This window comes from Lissotriton vulgaris, chromosome 8 (genome assembly GCF_964263255.1).
Source record: "Lissotriton vulgaris chromosome 8, aLisVul1.2, whole genome shotgun sequence".
Lineage (NCBI taxonomy): Eukaryota > Metazoa > Chordata > Amphibia > Caudata > Salamandridae > Lissotriton > Lissotriton vulgaris.
This window is the reverse complement of record NC_141696.1, coordinates 121,943,852-121,961,278: the sequence shown is the minus strand read 5'-3', so window position 1 is coordinate 121,961,278 and position 17,427 is coordinate 121,943,852. Positions and strand designations below refer to the sequence as shown.

The 17,427-nt window shown below is 43.4% G+C and overlaps 1 protein-coding gene across 1 annotated transcript in view; it reads left to right on the top strand.

Annotated features, from left to right (window-relative positions):
• LOC147693576 (solute carrier organic anion transporter family member 2B1-like) overlaps window positions 1-17,427 on the top strand; it is a 426,250-nt gene that overhangs the window by 52,927 nt on the left and 355,896 nt on the right. The gene's annotated exons all lie outside the window — the stretch shown is intronic.

Genomic DNA, 17,427 nt, shown 5'->3' with positions numbered 1-17,427 from the left:
TTACTTGAGAAATTCCATTTGTATCACATGCCATAAAATGCTATATAAACAATTGATTAAATGAAAAGCCAATTGTAGACAAACTGTCAGCGCTAAATTAAGCACAACACAATAGGGTGACTCAATATTCCCACAAGAGACTGGGTAGAAACATTAATAACACAAAGGGCCTTATTATGCTGTCGGGCAGTCTTACGTCTGCCCCCACACCGTTGTGGATTGGAACAGATCGCCCTCCGGTCAGCGGTCCCAACCACAGCATTACAACGCGATTGCACATGGTGAGGTTGCATACTTCCATTTCTCTATGGGTGCTTGTACTGCGGCCGCAAACCAGCCATAGCATGAACTCCCATAGAGAAATTGGAGAATCTGTTCATCCCTGCACTGTGTGGCAGGCACCTTGAGATGCCTGCCACACAGTGCAGGGATGATCAGGGGTTTTTTGTAGGGAAAACAGGAGTGTGACCCATAAACCAATCGGGATTAGGGTTCAAGGTATAAGATAAAACAATATCCCAAAAGGTATAAATGTAAGGACAATTTATATTGTATGCACAAGGCATTACATAGATCAGAGAAAGGAGACACTTATTCAAATGATTTTGAAAAACTAAATGTTTTTGTAATTTTGATAATCAAGCAAAGATGGCAAAATTCCTGTAGGAATAGTTATGTACAGCACACAATCAGGTAATTGAGGTGACAACCGGAAAAAACTTGGTGCACAATATGTACAAGTGATGTGTGGCAACTCAAGTGAAAGAGTGAACAGCGGCAGACGGCGCAAGGTGAGCAAAGTGAAATATTTACAGTGAATAGCTCAAAAAGTGACATAAAATCAGTGACTTTCTATAGTACAATTCCCAATTTCAAATGGATTCACAACAGAGTGTGCCTGTAATTTGCGCTGTGAGGTCGACGACGTTTCGGTCCTTAACCAAAGCAGACCATCTTCAGGACGGGGTTGTCTCGTTACAGGTGCTGTAAGCGGAAATATCTCAGCCTAGATCTGAAGGATCCGGCGAGGTTCGTGTAACCGCCCAGGGACTGAATCTTTTGTGTGGTAAAAATGGGTGTCACAGAACGATCAAGGTACTTTCGTATTTCGGCAGCCAGGGACCTGAATGGTATGCAGAGTCAAAGTCAGCGTCTCAAAGGGATCGCGGGAATTTGGAAAATCGGCAACCAGGGACCTGAATCTTATGCAGAGTCACGGAAAGCGTCGCGGGACGATCGCGTAGATTAAGTATTTCGGCAGCCAGGGACCTGAAAAGTTACATGTTCCGAGGGCGCAGTGAATGCGATCGGGCGTACCAGCCAAGGGTCACAGAGCCTTCTGTTAGCGCGTAAGTCGCTTCCAGCTACACTCAGCATTTCACTCTGGAAGCGACTTACGTGCTAACAGAAGGCTCCCTGACCCTTGGCTGGGACGCCCGATCGCATTCACTGAGCCCTCGGACCATGTAACTTGTCATGTGTACAAACTAGTGCATTTCCTAGCAGAAAAAAGGGGCTGATTATGTGTTATCCTTTTTCTGTAGAAGTACCTGTGTTAAGCTGCAACTACCTAATCGGTGTAGTGTTCAGGTAACAACAGTATCCAGCGGGTATAGCATCAGGTTATCTCATCCACCATTTGGTTGGACATCCCTGTGCTGATTCTTGGCACCTACCCCTCGCCGCTGGAATCCTATGTGTGTGTGTGTGTATATACATAAAAATATACATATATATATATATATTCAATGAAAATAACATAGGTTTCAGGGTTGTTAGTTAGCTGGACATTTCACTCGTACAAAACCATAGAAATTTCCCCGTTATAGTTAGTTCAGCTAACTATAACTCGCGTGCCCGCAATGCACTGCTGATGACATCACATATTACATCACTCATGACATGGTCAGCGACATCACTCATGACATCAGTGATGACATGTCAAATGACATCACTGATGACATCCAGTAAATGTGTGTATTTCTGAAAATAAATATGTTTTATATATGTATATCTCAAGGTCGATGGAAGAATAAATGGGTATATAAGTGTCTAAATGGATGATTTTTTGTTTGAAAAATTGATTATATTACTGACTGATTAAGTGTATCTTAGTAAATAAATGGGTTAGTGAGTAATGTTTAAATATGTAAATATCTGTATCAGTCTCTCACTTTGTGCATAAGTGGCTGCATGGGTTGGTGAGTAGCTACGTGAGTGTCTATATGAGTTATTAGTTGTTTTTTTGAGTATCAGTATGAGTGTGTGAGTGTCTGTATGGTTCAGTGGGGGGTATTACTTGGTGCATACATGCATGAATTAAGCATGAGCGGAAAATCCATTCCGCTCGCGGATTTCACAGATTTTCGGTAAATTCGCAATCCGCGAGATTCGCAAATTTCCCGCAAAATCCACAAACGAAAATCCGCGAACGGAACGGATTGGGTCAAAAGTTCAAGCTGACTTTTGTAACTCTTTTAGAATGGCACCAGCAAGCTGCCAGAGCCATTCTAAAATAGTTACAAAAGTCAGCTTCAACAGGAAGCTCTAATAGATAAATTAAAACAGGTGCTGCTCAAATTCAGTTACACAATCATTAATCACCCCAAACTTGGGGTGATTAATGATTGTGTAACTTAATGTGACCTTCAACTGGAGCACCTGCTTTACTTTATCTATTAGTGCTTCCTGTTGAAGCTATTTCTAGCTATTTTAGAATGGCGCTGGCAGCTTGCCGGCGCCATTCTAAGTGGGGCTGAGGGCAGAAGGGCACAAAAGTGGGACAGAGGGCAGAAGGGGACAAAAAATGAGTGGGGCACAGGGCAGAAGGGCACAGAAACAAGTGGTACAGAGGGCGGATGGGCATAAAAAACAAGAGGGTGGCAGTGATTAAGCAGGCAAAAGAAAACCCCCGCGAAATTGCAAAGCGCCTCGCGAACACCCGCGAACACGCAAAGCGCCTCGCGAACACCCGCGAACACGCAAAAATAAAAAAATCCGCAAATTCGTGCGAATTCGCAAATTTTGCGGATTGCCAATTCGCAAATCCGCAAATTCGCGAATTGCCAATTCGCAAAATTCGTCCATGCTTAGCATGAATAAGCGAGTCACTATTTGTATGTGTTGAAGACAGTATGTGTGCAGGACTGTATGGGTGGATAGGTGTGTGTATGGGTGTGTTAGTGAATGAATGATTGCCTCAATAGTGTCTTCATAAGTAACTACATATGTTTTAAACTAGTATATGTGAGTATTGGTGGATATAAGTGAGTATATGTCAGAGTGAGAGATTGGAATAGTTATGAATAAGTATGTGTTTCTATAAGTGATTGTTCTTGTACGAGTGAAATGTCCAGCTAAATATAAAACCCCTGAAACCTATGGTTTTTTCAGTGAATTTCTAAGGTTTTTTAAATACTAATTCCCAACTATAACATGCATGAAACCTATGGTTTTTTCAGTTAATTTCAAAGGTTTTTTAAATGCTAATTTCTAACTATGCCTACAGAGATAGGACATGTGAACAAAGAAGAAAAAACGCACAGAAAGAAAAAATTAAATGCAGAAAGAAGCAACAGAAGTCTTCAAAGACAAAGAAAAGTGCAGGAAGAAGGAAAACATGCAGAAAGAACAAACAGAAAAGCAGAAAGAAGCTTTGTTGCAAAATCATCCTGAACCCTCAACTTTTTCAGATGGGTACTGGTGGTAACTGACTCTGACTAACCAGTCCTAGAGCCAGTGCTATGTTAAAAGACACTTAGAATACAGTGAAAACACCTACATACACTAGGCAACACTATGTGTTGGGGTCTCCCTGTGATTAGCATGACCTCCTCTGTAAGCCCCTACTATATAATAGGGCAGGGGGATTAATACTACTTCTTAAATTGCGCCACAGGGCTTGTTTGCACACGTCACCTCAGGCCCTGTCCCCTCCCTTCCCAATTGTGCAAACACGCCCTGTGGCCATTTTAAGTTGGAAGATTAAGTCCCCTTGAATCCTGAGGGTCCCTAGGGTCCAACTTGCCCACTAGGTACCTCCAGTAAGTGCCACAGAACTGTGTTGCAGAGAGATGTAAAAAGGGGCACGGCCTAGACCACCTCTTGGCAACGCAGCGCAGTGGCGCTTACTGGAAGCACCTGGTGGACTACTTGGTCCCCAGGGTCCCTCAGGATTGAAGGGGAATTATTTCCCCAACTTAAAACGTGCCACGGGGCGTGTTTGCACACGTCACTTCAGGCTCCGTTCCCTCCCTACACCGCTGTGTAAACGCGCCCTGTGGCAGTTTTAAGTTGGGAGATTAGGGCCCCTTGAATCTTGAGGGTCCCTAGGGTCCAACCAGCCCACTAGGTACCTCCAGTAAGTGCCACATAGCTGCGTTGCAGAGAGGTGTAAAAAGTGGAAAGGCCCGGACCACCTCTCTGCAACGCAGCGCAGTAGCGCATACTGGTAGCACCTGGTGGGCTAGTCAGCCCCCTGGGTCCCACAGGATTGATGGGGAATTATTTCGACAACTTAAAACGCGCCATAGGGCTTGTTTCCACACGTCACCTCAGGCCCGTCCCCACCCGTCCCCACTGTGTAAACACGCCCAGTGGCCATTTTAAGTTGGGAGATTAAGTACCCGTGAATGCTGAGGGTCCCTAGGTGCAAATTAGCCCACAAGGTACATCCAGTAAGCGCCATTGCAGAGAGGTGTAAAAAGGGGCACGGACTGCACCACCTCTCTGCAGCACAGCGCAGTGGTGCTTACTGGAAGCATCTGGTGGGCTAGTTGGCCCCAGGGGTCCCTCAAGATTTAAGGTGAATTATTTCCCCAACTTAAAAAGCACCACAGGGCGTGTTTGCACACGTCACCTCAGGCACCGCCTCCTCCCTTCACCACTGTGTAAACGCACCCTGTGGCAGTTCTAAGTTGAGAGATTAAGTTCCCTTGAATCCAAAGGGCCTCTAGGGTCAAACTAGCTCACTAGATACCTCCAGTAAGCGCCACAGAGCTGTGTTGTGGAGAGGTGTAAAAAGGGACGTGGCCTCTGAACACCTGTTCGCAACGCAGCTCCCTGGCGCGTACTGGAGATGCCTGTTAGGCTAGTTGGCCCTCAGGGACCCTCAGTATTGAAAGATAATTAATTCCCCAACTTTTAACTCGCCACGGGGCGTGTTTGCAGACATGTCATCTCAGGCCATGCCCCCTTCCTTCACCATTGTGCAAACACGCCCTGAGGCACGTTTTAAGTTGAGGAATTAATTCCTTCTCAATCATGAGGGTCCCTGGGGGCCAACTGGCCCACCAGGTAACTCCACTAATACGCCAGAGAGCTGCGTTGCAGAGAGGTGTTCAGAGGCCATGCCTCTTTTTACAACACCCTGAAACGCAACTCCTTGGCGCTTACTGGAGGTACCTGGGGGGCTAGTTGGCCCCCAGGGACCCTCAGGGTTGAAGAGGAATTAATTCCCCAACTTAAACAGTGCCATAAGTTGTGGTTGCACACATGTCAACTCAGGCCCCGCCCCCTCCCTTCACCACTGTGCAAACACGCCCCGTGGCACGTTTTAAGTTGGGGGATTAACTCCCCTTGGATACTGAGGATCCCTGGAGTGCAACTAGCCCAAATTCCAAATGTACCAATTAAAACTTTATGTAGCTTACTTCAACCTTGTGAACTGACCTGTGCTGTTGGATATATTGACGGCTGTTGCCCAGCCGTGAAGTATTGCCCACTGCTTGGAGGCGGGTCCTGTGCAGGCTGATAGAATTTGTCTGCATACTATGGAACAAAGACAAACAGCACCATGACAGGATGGTGCTGGTTTGTGGCACTGTTTCGCTGCTGGAAAGCAAGGCAGACAGCACCTTTGGTGAGCTTTCCTTCCACTCGGAACTGTAATAACTGGTTTAAATTGTGAGACTTGTGAAGCTACCCCAATCGGGGAGGAATTTCAGTGCACTGCATTGTCCAGAAGGCTTTGCGCAACGCCACGCCCACTGTGGCAGGTGTGGGTAATATCTACTTAAGTGCGCAAAAATAAACTGCTCCTTACTCACCTCAACTATGCCTCTGAAGAAAGGATGAGAAGATCCTGAAACGCGTCAGGCAGATGATTACTTTGAAAGACTGCCATTGTGTTTGTATCTGCTGGCAAGCGGGGAAATAGATGCAAATTCCAGATGTGCTGATTAAAACTTCCTGTGGCTTTACTTCAACCTTGTGGGCTGACCTGTGTTGCTGGAGATATATATATATATATATATATATATATATATATATATATATATATATATATATATATATATATATATATATGTATGTATGTATGTATGTATGTATGTATGTATGTATGTATGTATGTATATATATATATATATATATATATATATATATATATATATATATATATATATATATGGAAATTCTTTTTCAGAGAAACTTTTTCGTGGGATTTTATCTTTGTCATATCGATACATGGATTTTAACCTGTTAATGATGTTTTTGAATTGTTGCCATTCGAATATTGTTTGGAAAACAGACTAGGCTACCATTTATCAGTAGTTTGTCCTCACTGTTTATCATCACGTGGTGTACTATGTAAAAAAAGTAAAAAAATGCATTTTTTCACTGCCCAGTGACTACTATTTAAAACGCATGCATTAACAACTCTGACTGTCTGTGAGCAAGGGCGGATGCCCGAAACGCGTCAGATTGCCTGGTTCAGCTTTTAAATAAAGAACTGTGCTTATACTTATTGGATCCGCGTGATTTCCTGGGTCGCTGTGGCCGGAGCTCGGGAGATTGCAGTTGTTTGATGTTAATTCGGAAGGTGATTGCTTCCGAGGTGGATCCACTCTCCAGAAGTTGGTTGGCGTGTTCAATCATCAGCAAAGCTTTTCGTGTTGGGAAATCCGTCAACGACAGCCCCTGTGCCTGCGGAGAAATCAGCTGCACGTTGGAGAATATCGGCGGCGTCTTTTTTTCGAAGTTTTGAAAAAAGGGCGCGTTGGCGCCAAAAAAACGCCTAACCTGCCGGAATCCAGCGGAATACGCTCCAGCATTTCAGCGGCACGGTGGAGAGGAATATTAAGCACTTGCCCGTTACCCTGGGAGCAGGATTGTCGAGCTCGGGTATTTCGGTGCAACTACATTTTCTAGCAATTTGAATCAGGCGCCATGTCAGAGGAGACTCTCCGTGGCAGGGAGGCGGCGGCGGCCGCTCTTTTCTCCAACCTACCTAAGGTAACAGCGGGTGTGGGAGGAGGCAGTAACAAAGCCGATCAAGCTGGTGGCTCCAATACTGTCGAAAGCCAAATACGTGTAGTGCTTAAAAGACTCGAAAAATGCATGTATTCCGAGATGTCCAAATGGTGGGAGCACAAATCTTTGACAATGTATTTAGAGGAAAATAGAGTTCCCAGGGGCTTACGTATCTTATTGGCACCGAGTTACGATAGACCCAACCCCAACATGCTGAAAGAATGGGGTCAAACAAATCTGGAATCGTCTGCGAAATTGTTGCAAATTCTTGTAAAATATGCAGTTATAGATCGAGAACAACTAATGAAGGAAATAGTGGAAATCAATGAGGAGTTGAACAAATGGGAACCACACGATCTTATAACTAAATCAAGAAAAGAAATTGATGAGCGTATTGCCAAACAAGAGGAGAAAATTAAAGCCCGCAAAATTTACAAGTTTGCGCGTGATAAAGAAGACTACGCGCAGGGGCGCATTTTTACATTTGCGCGTAAGTTTGACAATGTGAAACGCTCCAAATTTGCACAACAAACGCAGCAGGCCAAACAGGGAAAGCCGGATGGTCAGACATCCACCTCTGCACAAGTTCAAGGTACAGCATTACCGAGAACAGGCCAACTACATAGCGACAACGAGTCATTGACAAGTGCTCCCACCTCAGATGACGATGCCAGTAGCAGCTGGGAGCCTAGTTCAGTCATCCTTGATTTAGGTGAGGAAGTGGATTTTTTATCCAACGAGAGACTACAGTCACTGAGACCCCGGAACAAACAGCCGACAAAGGGGCAGCAGCAGCAGCAAAGCGTGCCAGGAACAACAGAAGACGGGGCCAGCGCCGGAAAAAACACAAAAGTGCCCAAAAAATCAAAGCAGCAATACTGGCGCAAAAACAAGTGAGTGATAATACCGTAGTAAATCTTTCCTCTATTGACCTTACCAAGGCTGAGCAACAACTTTTAAGTCTTGGTCTCTCATACTGTCCTACTACTGATTTCAACTATGCTAAGACCCGCATAGATGTCTACATGTACATTAGAAAATGGAAGCTTAAAAAATTCTTTGAGATCAAGGAAGGCTCAAATAATAAAACAACACAAGGAACGGATATAAGTGCCAACATCCTTCCTAATCCACTGACGCTTCCAGCTAGTGACACTCGTACAGCACTCACTGTATTAAATCTTTTGGGTAACAATGCTCCCACTGAAGAACTTGCATCCACACAGGATGAATTGAGGGCAGCTGATATTCCTCAAATTGGAGCCAACACAAGTCCTTTTAAACCGACGTCTAAATTTAATCCTACCATGCCTAGAGATTCCATTGATGTATTTCAGGACGTGGTAGTTGATGAGCTAAAGCGATTACATCATCAGATAAAGCACAAAAAAAGATATAGAAGCAAACAGGAAACGGACTACTATGCCCTGGTCAAAAAACTTAGCAGTGATCATAACATCATAGTGACCATGGCCGACAAGGGGGGCAACGTGGTCATCTGGCCCCAAGAGGAATACATCAAGGAAGCACAGCGACAACTTGGTGATGACACCTGTTATTCGATCACCAACATGAAACACTATGAAGCTTCAAGGCAATCACTCAAAAAATTACTTTTCAAATACAAAAGGGAAGGTATGATTTCCTTACAAGAATTTGAATTCCTCCACGTCGAATTCCCTGTTTTGCCAAAACTTTATTTACTTCCTAAGATTCATAAACTATCAAGACCAGTGCCAGGCCGACCTATCATTTCGGCCATTGCAGGAGTGGCTGAACATGTCACCGAATACATTGATTACTTCCTGCAGAGCCTGGTCCAGGAATTACCGACCTATGTTAGAGACACTGGCGATTTCCTGGCTAAAATTCAAAATATCCAGTGGAATGAACAAATGCTTTTGATCACTTTGGACATAGAGTCGCTCTATACGAGCATAGAGCATATGTGTGGTATTAAAGCATTAGAATTTTTTCTTGGCAACAGACCTATGAATTGCTACCAGCACAACAAAGTTCTGATCGAGCTAACATCCTGGTGTCTCCACAATAATTTCTTTCTTTTTGGGAGTGATTTATATCTGCAAAGACGTGGGGTCGCCATGGGCGCATGTTTCTCCCCCAGCTACGCGTGCTTGCACGTGGGTTGGTGGGAGGAACATGTCCTCAGGCAACAACACGCCCAAATTTATTCTGATCATGTTTTGCTTTGGCTACGTTATATTGATGACGTTTTTTTGTTATGGCAGGGTGACAAACACAGTGCACAACTGTTCATTGATTCCATCAATGTGAATAACCAAAATCTGAGATTCACTAGTTCCATCAGTGAATGTGAGGCTGAATTCTTGGATGTTAAAATCCAGATCCACAATGGCAGGATTACCACCAAGCTATACCGCAAAAGTACCGCGGGGAATAGTATTTTGCACGCGAGTAGTGCACATCCGCGCCATGTGGTAGATAATATTCCCCTAGGTGAACTATTGAGAATTAAAAGAATCTGCAGCACAGATTCTGATTTGATATCCTGTACTAATGAAGCCTTGGCGAGATTTCGTGCTAGGGGGTACCGTGAATCAGTTCTTACAAAAGCCATGGCCAAGGCCAAGACCAGATCCCGTGCCTCCTTACTCATTAATGACAACAGTGCCGATATATCTTGCACCTCTAATGAAGACATCACTAATCCCAGGTTTCTTACACCATATAGCAGACAGGCCAGACAAATTAAATCCATTCTATCAAAAAGCTGGCCAGTCCTTGCAACAGATCCTGTGCTTAAACCACAGATAGCAGAATCTCCCATTGTCACCTTTAGGAAGGGTCCCTCTCTCAGATCCCACGTCTGCCATGACTTTCCTGAATTAAGAAAGAAACAGGAATGGTTAAAAACTAGATCTGGCTTTATACGTTGCTCCTCTTGCAGGGCTTGCAAATTTGGCAAAAGTACTCGACAATATAACACACCGTTCAGTCCAGACCCCATTCAAATTAGGGGCCAATACAACTGTAAGACTGAATTTGCCATATATGTTTTAACCTGCACATGTGGACTCAGGTATGTCGGTAGCACCCGACAACCTGTGCACGTTAGAGTCCTCCAGCATCTACGTGCTATTGTTAACAACGACTCAGCCTACCCTGTAGCCAGGCACTTCAAAGCAATTCACAACAACAACCTGGAGTGCCTATCTTACTTTGTCATCTCCGCAATAGATAAACCTAGAAGAGGCGGGGACAGGGTAAAAATGCTGAGAAGAATGGAATCGCATTTCATTCTTGAATTAGACAGTAGATCCCCGAATGGTCTGAACAACACAGAAGACCTACATGTGTTTCTGTAACTATAGCCCTGCTTTTTACCGCATACTCTGTATCGCCTGAGGTGGTGGGGTTCATTTGGCTTATGCCCCCGCCTCCCTTCCCATGGTTTTCATTACTTGTCTCCTTGTTGAATTATTGCACGTATCATTCTCATTATTATTCACGGTGATTCATTATTTAGGTGTTCTACATATATTAAAACTTTTTATTTTCTTGACACATTTGATTGAGGACATAGACATTAACAAGCTGTTTTCTGTCATCCATGTATAAATATATTTTTGCAACAGTTCGCTAACTGACTATGATACTCCTATGGTTAGAAGCTATACAGCCCATATTTTATCAATTGATTTTGCTGCAGTCAAATGTTTACATGCTATGCTATTTTGCACGTTGATAGTTACAGATGTAACATAATGTTGTTTACATTCAAGCATGTTTTGCAAATAACCAATAACATTACTATTGGTTTTTAATTGCATCTGGCCTAAAAATACAACTATCATTTCTTAACTATGCACTAGGCACTTTGCACTTTGCACTTTAATATGCTATTGGGACTGTCAATATTAAAAATCAATGTGGGTTTCTATAATATACCCATACTTGGGCTTTACATAATCAACCATCCTAGCTTTTGCATTCTATGCTGTGTATAAAACAAATGTTTTTTCTGGAAATTCTTTTTCAGAGAAACTTTTTCGTGGGATTTTATCTTTGTCATATCGATACATGGATTTTAACCTGTTAATGATGTTTTTGAATTGTTGCCATTCGAATATTGTTTGGAAAACAGACTAGGCTACCATTTATCAGTAGTTTGTCCTCACTGTTTATCATCACGTGGTGTACTATGTAAAAAAAGTAAAAAAATGCATTTTTTCACTGCCCAGTGACTACTATTTAAAACGCATGCATTAACAACTCTGACTGTCTGTGAGCAAGGGCGGATGCCCGAAACGCGTCAGATTGCCTGGTTCAGCTTTTAAATAAAGAACTGTGCTTATACTTATTGGATCCGCGTGATTTCCTGGGTCGCTGTGGCCGGAGCTCGGGAGATTGCAGTTGTTTGATATATATATATATATATATATATATATATATATCCCAAGAAAAGTTACTCTTTGGCCCCGTGAGAGGTGGAACATGCTCCGGCCGAGCATGCTGGTATTAAATTTCACAAAAGATTCCACGTAAGTGAGCTCTCAGCATCAAAGTCACACCAGGCAATCAGTAGTCCAAGGGTGTTTATTCACCAACTAACATGTTTCGGCTTACAAGGAAGCCTTGGTCACGTAGTGAATGTGAGTGAAAGCCATCTTAATAAAGCATGTGTGCAAGTAAAAACATTGACATAAACGAAGGACTCACGTTTCAAATTGTTAACTAAATTACACGTCGGACATTTTGGAATGTGTCAGTGGCAACCTAATGCATAGCAGGTGTGGGTAACGGGTACGACTGATTGCCACATGAAATCCATGATTCGTACATAATGTGTCAAACCCAATACAAAAATGCTAACTCAAACGTGAAATGCATATTCGATATCCTTGTCTGGAGTAATTCAAACCAAACCGCACTGAATGAATGTGCACACAGTAGATGTGCCCGCGGAGTGAAAAACGTGCCATCCATCTTTATAGACTACATTCAGTGAATTAGTAGTCCGGCAGATTGATGCAAAGCATGCAAAATGAAAACATCACAAGGCACAGTGCCTGCTGGCCGCCCGAGAACAATGTCAACATGGTATCTTGTCGCGCAAATAAGGACTCTCACACAACTCTGAATATAGTATAAAAGGTCACCTTTATTACCAGGACAGCCAAAGACAGACCCGCAACATAACTTTTCCAACAAAACTTTATCTTTCTTTTTTCTCCAAACCTTTTCCATATAACCATTTCCTTTTTCCAATTCTTTCTTTTCCGATAACATAACTTGTTTTGATACCATCCTTGAGTTTTCCTTCTTCTTTTTCCATCTCTTCCCCACCTACCCTCCCAAGCCCTCCCCCTTAGAGAAAGGATGAATCCGCTCTAGATTATCCAATCCCCATCACACACGCCGACAAGACAACAAAAGAATCTGCCCGAGTTGTCCTGAGGTGACATCTTGACACTTTGACCTGAATCAAGAGGTAGACATGCATGCTTGACTTATTATCAAGCTGTGAAAACCTTCCATTGCAGCTTGTTATTTTTTTTTTTTTTTTTTTTTTTTATCTGAACAACACAAAGACACGACAGACAACAAAAAACACCTACCCTTGATTTGTTGAAATCAGGGCGGGTGGGTGGGTCAAAAAGCGACTCCACCGTTCCTCTCACTCGCTCAGAGTGACGTCCCCTCCCTCCCCACCCTTCACTTGACCCTAACCCCTCCCACCACCCAATCAGGTCGCGTGAGGTCGTCCCTCGCGCGAAATCCCCCAGGGGGACATTGGCTTTGCCAAGTGCCCCTGGGGGCCCATCGCGCAAATAAGGACTCTCACACAACTCTGAATATAGTATAAAAGGTCACCTTTATTACCAGGACAGCCAAAGACAGACCCGCAACATAACTTTTCCAACAAAACTTTATCTTTCTTTTTTCTCCAAACCTTTTCCATATAACCATTTTGTAGTGAAGGAGGTCCACTCAGGAAGGTGTAATGCAGGATGCTTTATTCATAAAGACAACAGGTTGTAAGGTACAGGACATCATGTTGATAAGTGATAGATCAGAGCCCCACCAGGAGCTGCCTGTCAGCTGCTCAGCCCATGATCAACTGTCGCTATGCCTCTCTCAGTCCCAACATTCCGAGGCATCATCAGACTCCAACATTCTAATGAGTCAGAGCACAGGCACTAGCAGAGCAGGGCTCGTAAAACACCTTACAGTATAATATGCAGGATACTACATATCCCCTTTCATTCTAACAGAAGCATTAAACCACTACGTGAATAACAACTGGCGCGAGAAAACCAAGGAAGAGATAACAAGGAAGAATAGCAGAGGAACAGAAACAACAACAAAGAAAGGTGTAAGCAAAGCAGCTGGAAGAGACATGTGGAAGGAAATGAGGAGTAGGAAGAGAAGAGTAAAGCGGGAACCGATAGAGATAACACAGACTCACGGACATAGAAAAGATGAGGGTAAGATGAGTAATCAGAACATGGAAATAACAAGGGGCAGAAGAACTCACATGCACCAAGGACTAAACCCCAAACACACCCACTGGCCAGGCAGGCAGGAAGGGGAGAAAGAACAAGGCACGATGGAAAACTGACACCAGCCTCCACACAGACACAGGAAAGAGGGAGTAACAGATTTCCTCCGAAACAGGGAAGGAAAGAGTAAAAAAAGAACGAAAGAAAGCTAGGAGGCAAAAGACGGCAACAAGACGTGTAGATCCAGAAACCAGGGATGGCAATGAGAATGACACCACGAGGAAAGCTGGACGAGTAGGAAAACAGAGTAGAGGCAAAGTAGATACAAACAGTATAACTACAACTTCCCTCCGTTTTCAATAAACAATATAGATGCGATGTAAGAGTAACATTGTGTTATTCAAAACAGCAAAATTACAAAATGTAAGAAGACAATATCAGTCATAAGGACTAAAACCCATGACCGTCCTCTACTCCTATGTAAGAGTGTGAGGAGCACTGTATATGGGACTGAAACCCATGTGACGCCCTATGTAGGGTGACCATCTAAATGTAAATGGGACTGTAACCCATAATAAGCCCTGTGTGTGGGTTAGATGTAAATGGGACTGTGACCCATAATAAGCCCTGTGTGAGGGTAAAATGTAAATGGGACTGTGACCCATAATGAGCCCTATGTGAGGGTAAAATGTAAATACACATGGGACTGTAACCCATAACACTGTTCCTTGTGTGAGGATACTCGTGTAAAAGTAGAAAGGGCTGTTACCCTAGCAACAGTGCCCTTGTAAGGCTAGAATTCGTATGTTACCTATGTAGGCACATGTATATGGGCAAAATGGGGTTAGAACCCATTCCCATCCCTTTGTAGGGTAAAAATAATGTGAACAGGCACATATATGTGGGCTAATGGGGCTAATACCCATTCCCATCCCTGTGTAAGGGTAAAGACAGTATGTAACTGTGCCCTTTGTGAGGGTGAAAACCGTGAATGGCCCGTGTAGGCACGTATATGGGCAAATGGGGCTAGAACCATTCCCATCCCTGTGTAGGGTAAAATAATGTGAACAGGCACATATATGTGGGCTAATGGGGCTAGTACCCATTCCCATCCCTATGTAGGGTGTAAAATATAGTGTTTCAATACCTGAAAATAAGCAATAAGTCCTCCCTATGTAGGGAAGTGAAAAGTGTGTGGTATACACTAGTTAAATGAAAATTGAACCCCTAAAAATGTGTGCTCAAAATTCCTAAACACATTATGTCAGCGATGAAAGATAATGTGCCATCATGTTTCACTAAACAATTTTTAAACTATATATTTTTTTATAGGTGTGTGTATCACTGTGATACTGTAACACAATCCAACATTTGTAAGTGAACAAACTAGAAGAGATAGCATACAGTAAATCTTGAAAAATAACAACCACGTGGACTGCCAGTTCAAATAAATGTCAAATCCCATCTTTGTAATAAAAGGAAGACTTGCCTCTATCCAGATAGGGTGAAAGTGTCTCTGAAAACTGACAGTTATGGGATTCATAGATGTGAGATGCTTATAAGGGCCATATAGACGGCTATCTGCAGGAATACACTTTCCTCTGAGGATTTAAGTTTCCAGCATGAGGCAGAGAAATGAATGAAAGCATCTGGAGCTTCAAATTGAAAGAGCTCCGTAGCGTAACAGAGTATTTCACCCCATCACTAAAAACAGGGAGGTACATAAAAGGCACTATTTGAAAAAAACTTCAAGCTGCAGGACGAGATGTGAAGAATTGCACCAAGCGTCTTCTTCACTTCATTTCCACGATGTCCCCGGTGTGATTCCACATCCGTGGTTAGCTGGGAATGATAAAAAATAAACGAGGTTTACTCTGGGAATTCGAAAGTTCGGAGAGTGTGTGCTGCCTGTAAATCAACAGGAAAGAACTCTGCTGCAATTCTGATGGGGGCACGCTGTGGTACGCAGTGCCGGGTGGCTCTCGTCCCGTATGGGTTTCAAGGTGTCCTTCAGCAGCTTTGAAAACTGCCTACCAACAATGACGATGACTGTGAGGCTCCACGCGACAAGGAATTCATTCAGGTAATCTTGCGCAAGGTGCCACAGTTAAATCGGTAGAATTCCAAACCGTAAAACAGCGGTTTAACTGCCAGAGAAACCGAGACTTTAAGCGCTAAACACCACAACTTCCAAGTGATGAGGAATAAAAGTCACACAAAGCATTTTCTTGAGTGAGAGGACGGCGAAAATTAACCCCTCATGAACCACCAATGGTGAACTACATCACAGACAGTTGTAGGCAATCCTTTCTTGAGAACGACATGAACAGAGTCAAAAGTATAAATTACCTTAAACGTTTTCCCTCACTTAGTATACAGCAGATTTTTATTTTATTTGTATTTATTTTTTACTCCCAAGGACAGAAACACTGTAGGTGAAGGGTGATTCCAGCACGATGTATGAGGCAAAGGTTAAAGCCTTTACTCAGTGGATGATGCCACCACAGAAATACGTTGTGAAACATCACAGCAGTCACACTACTGCAACCCCAAACAAAAGTCAGCAAAGGGTGCACAAGATCACACATTGCAGGGAGCAAGTGCTGAGGATCACACAGCTTTATGTAGTAAATAGGCATATCGTTCAGCAGCCACATCTTACCGCTTTTTTTAAATCAAGATGAAACAACCAGGTGTCTGTAAGTTGTAGAAAGCACGTGGTTTTGTAGCAGACTGAGATGATAAAGCCAAAGTCAAAAGTATGTAATGTAGATATCCACAGCACTCCTTGGCTAGGGCTGGCCGATGGTGAGGCCACTGGTGGGGCTTAAAGGCGAAGGGCTTTGTGCTTACTTGTTTCTTGTTGTCTTCTTTTACTTTTCTTTGTACTTCTTGTTTCTTCCATGTAGTTGTCTTCATCGTACTGTGTAGAATACGCATTTTGCTTCTTTGCAGTTATTACCTTCTTGTGGATACCTCCTCTTCTGTAAATTGTGGTTGTTTCCACTGAAGTTTCTTTATTTGTGCCATCTCCAGGTGTACTTTTAAATCAGGTACCTGAGATTTGCTTCTAGCTGTAGGTTCTTCGTCACCTCGTCGCCAAAATATGTAGTGAAGGAGGTCCACTCAGGAAGGTGTAATGCAGGATGCTTTATTCATAAAGACAACAGGTTGTAAGGTACAGGACATCATGTTGATAAGTGATAGATCAGAGCCCCACCAGGAGCTGCCTGTCAGCTGCTCAGCCCATGATCAACTGTCGCTATGCCTCTCTCAGTCCCAACATTCCGAGGCATCATCAGACTCCAACATTCTAATGAGTCAGAGCACAGGCACTAGCAGAGCAGGGCTCGTAAAACACCTTACAGTATAATATGCAGGATACTACACATTTCCTTTTTCCAATTCTTTCTTTTCCGATAACATAACTTGTTTTGATACCATCCATGAGTTTTCCTTCTTCTTTTTCCATCTCTTCCCCACCTACCCTCCCAAGCCCTCCCCCTTAGAGAAAGGATGAATCCGCTCTAGATTATCCAATCCCCATCACACACGCCACCCAGGAAAACCCTTGAGTTTTCCTGCCCCACCCACACAAACCCTCCCCTAATGCAGAAATAGTCCGCTCAAGACGATACCTAATGTCTGTGAAGGAAAACATTTATCCTCAAATTCTTACCTTCACTTCTTT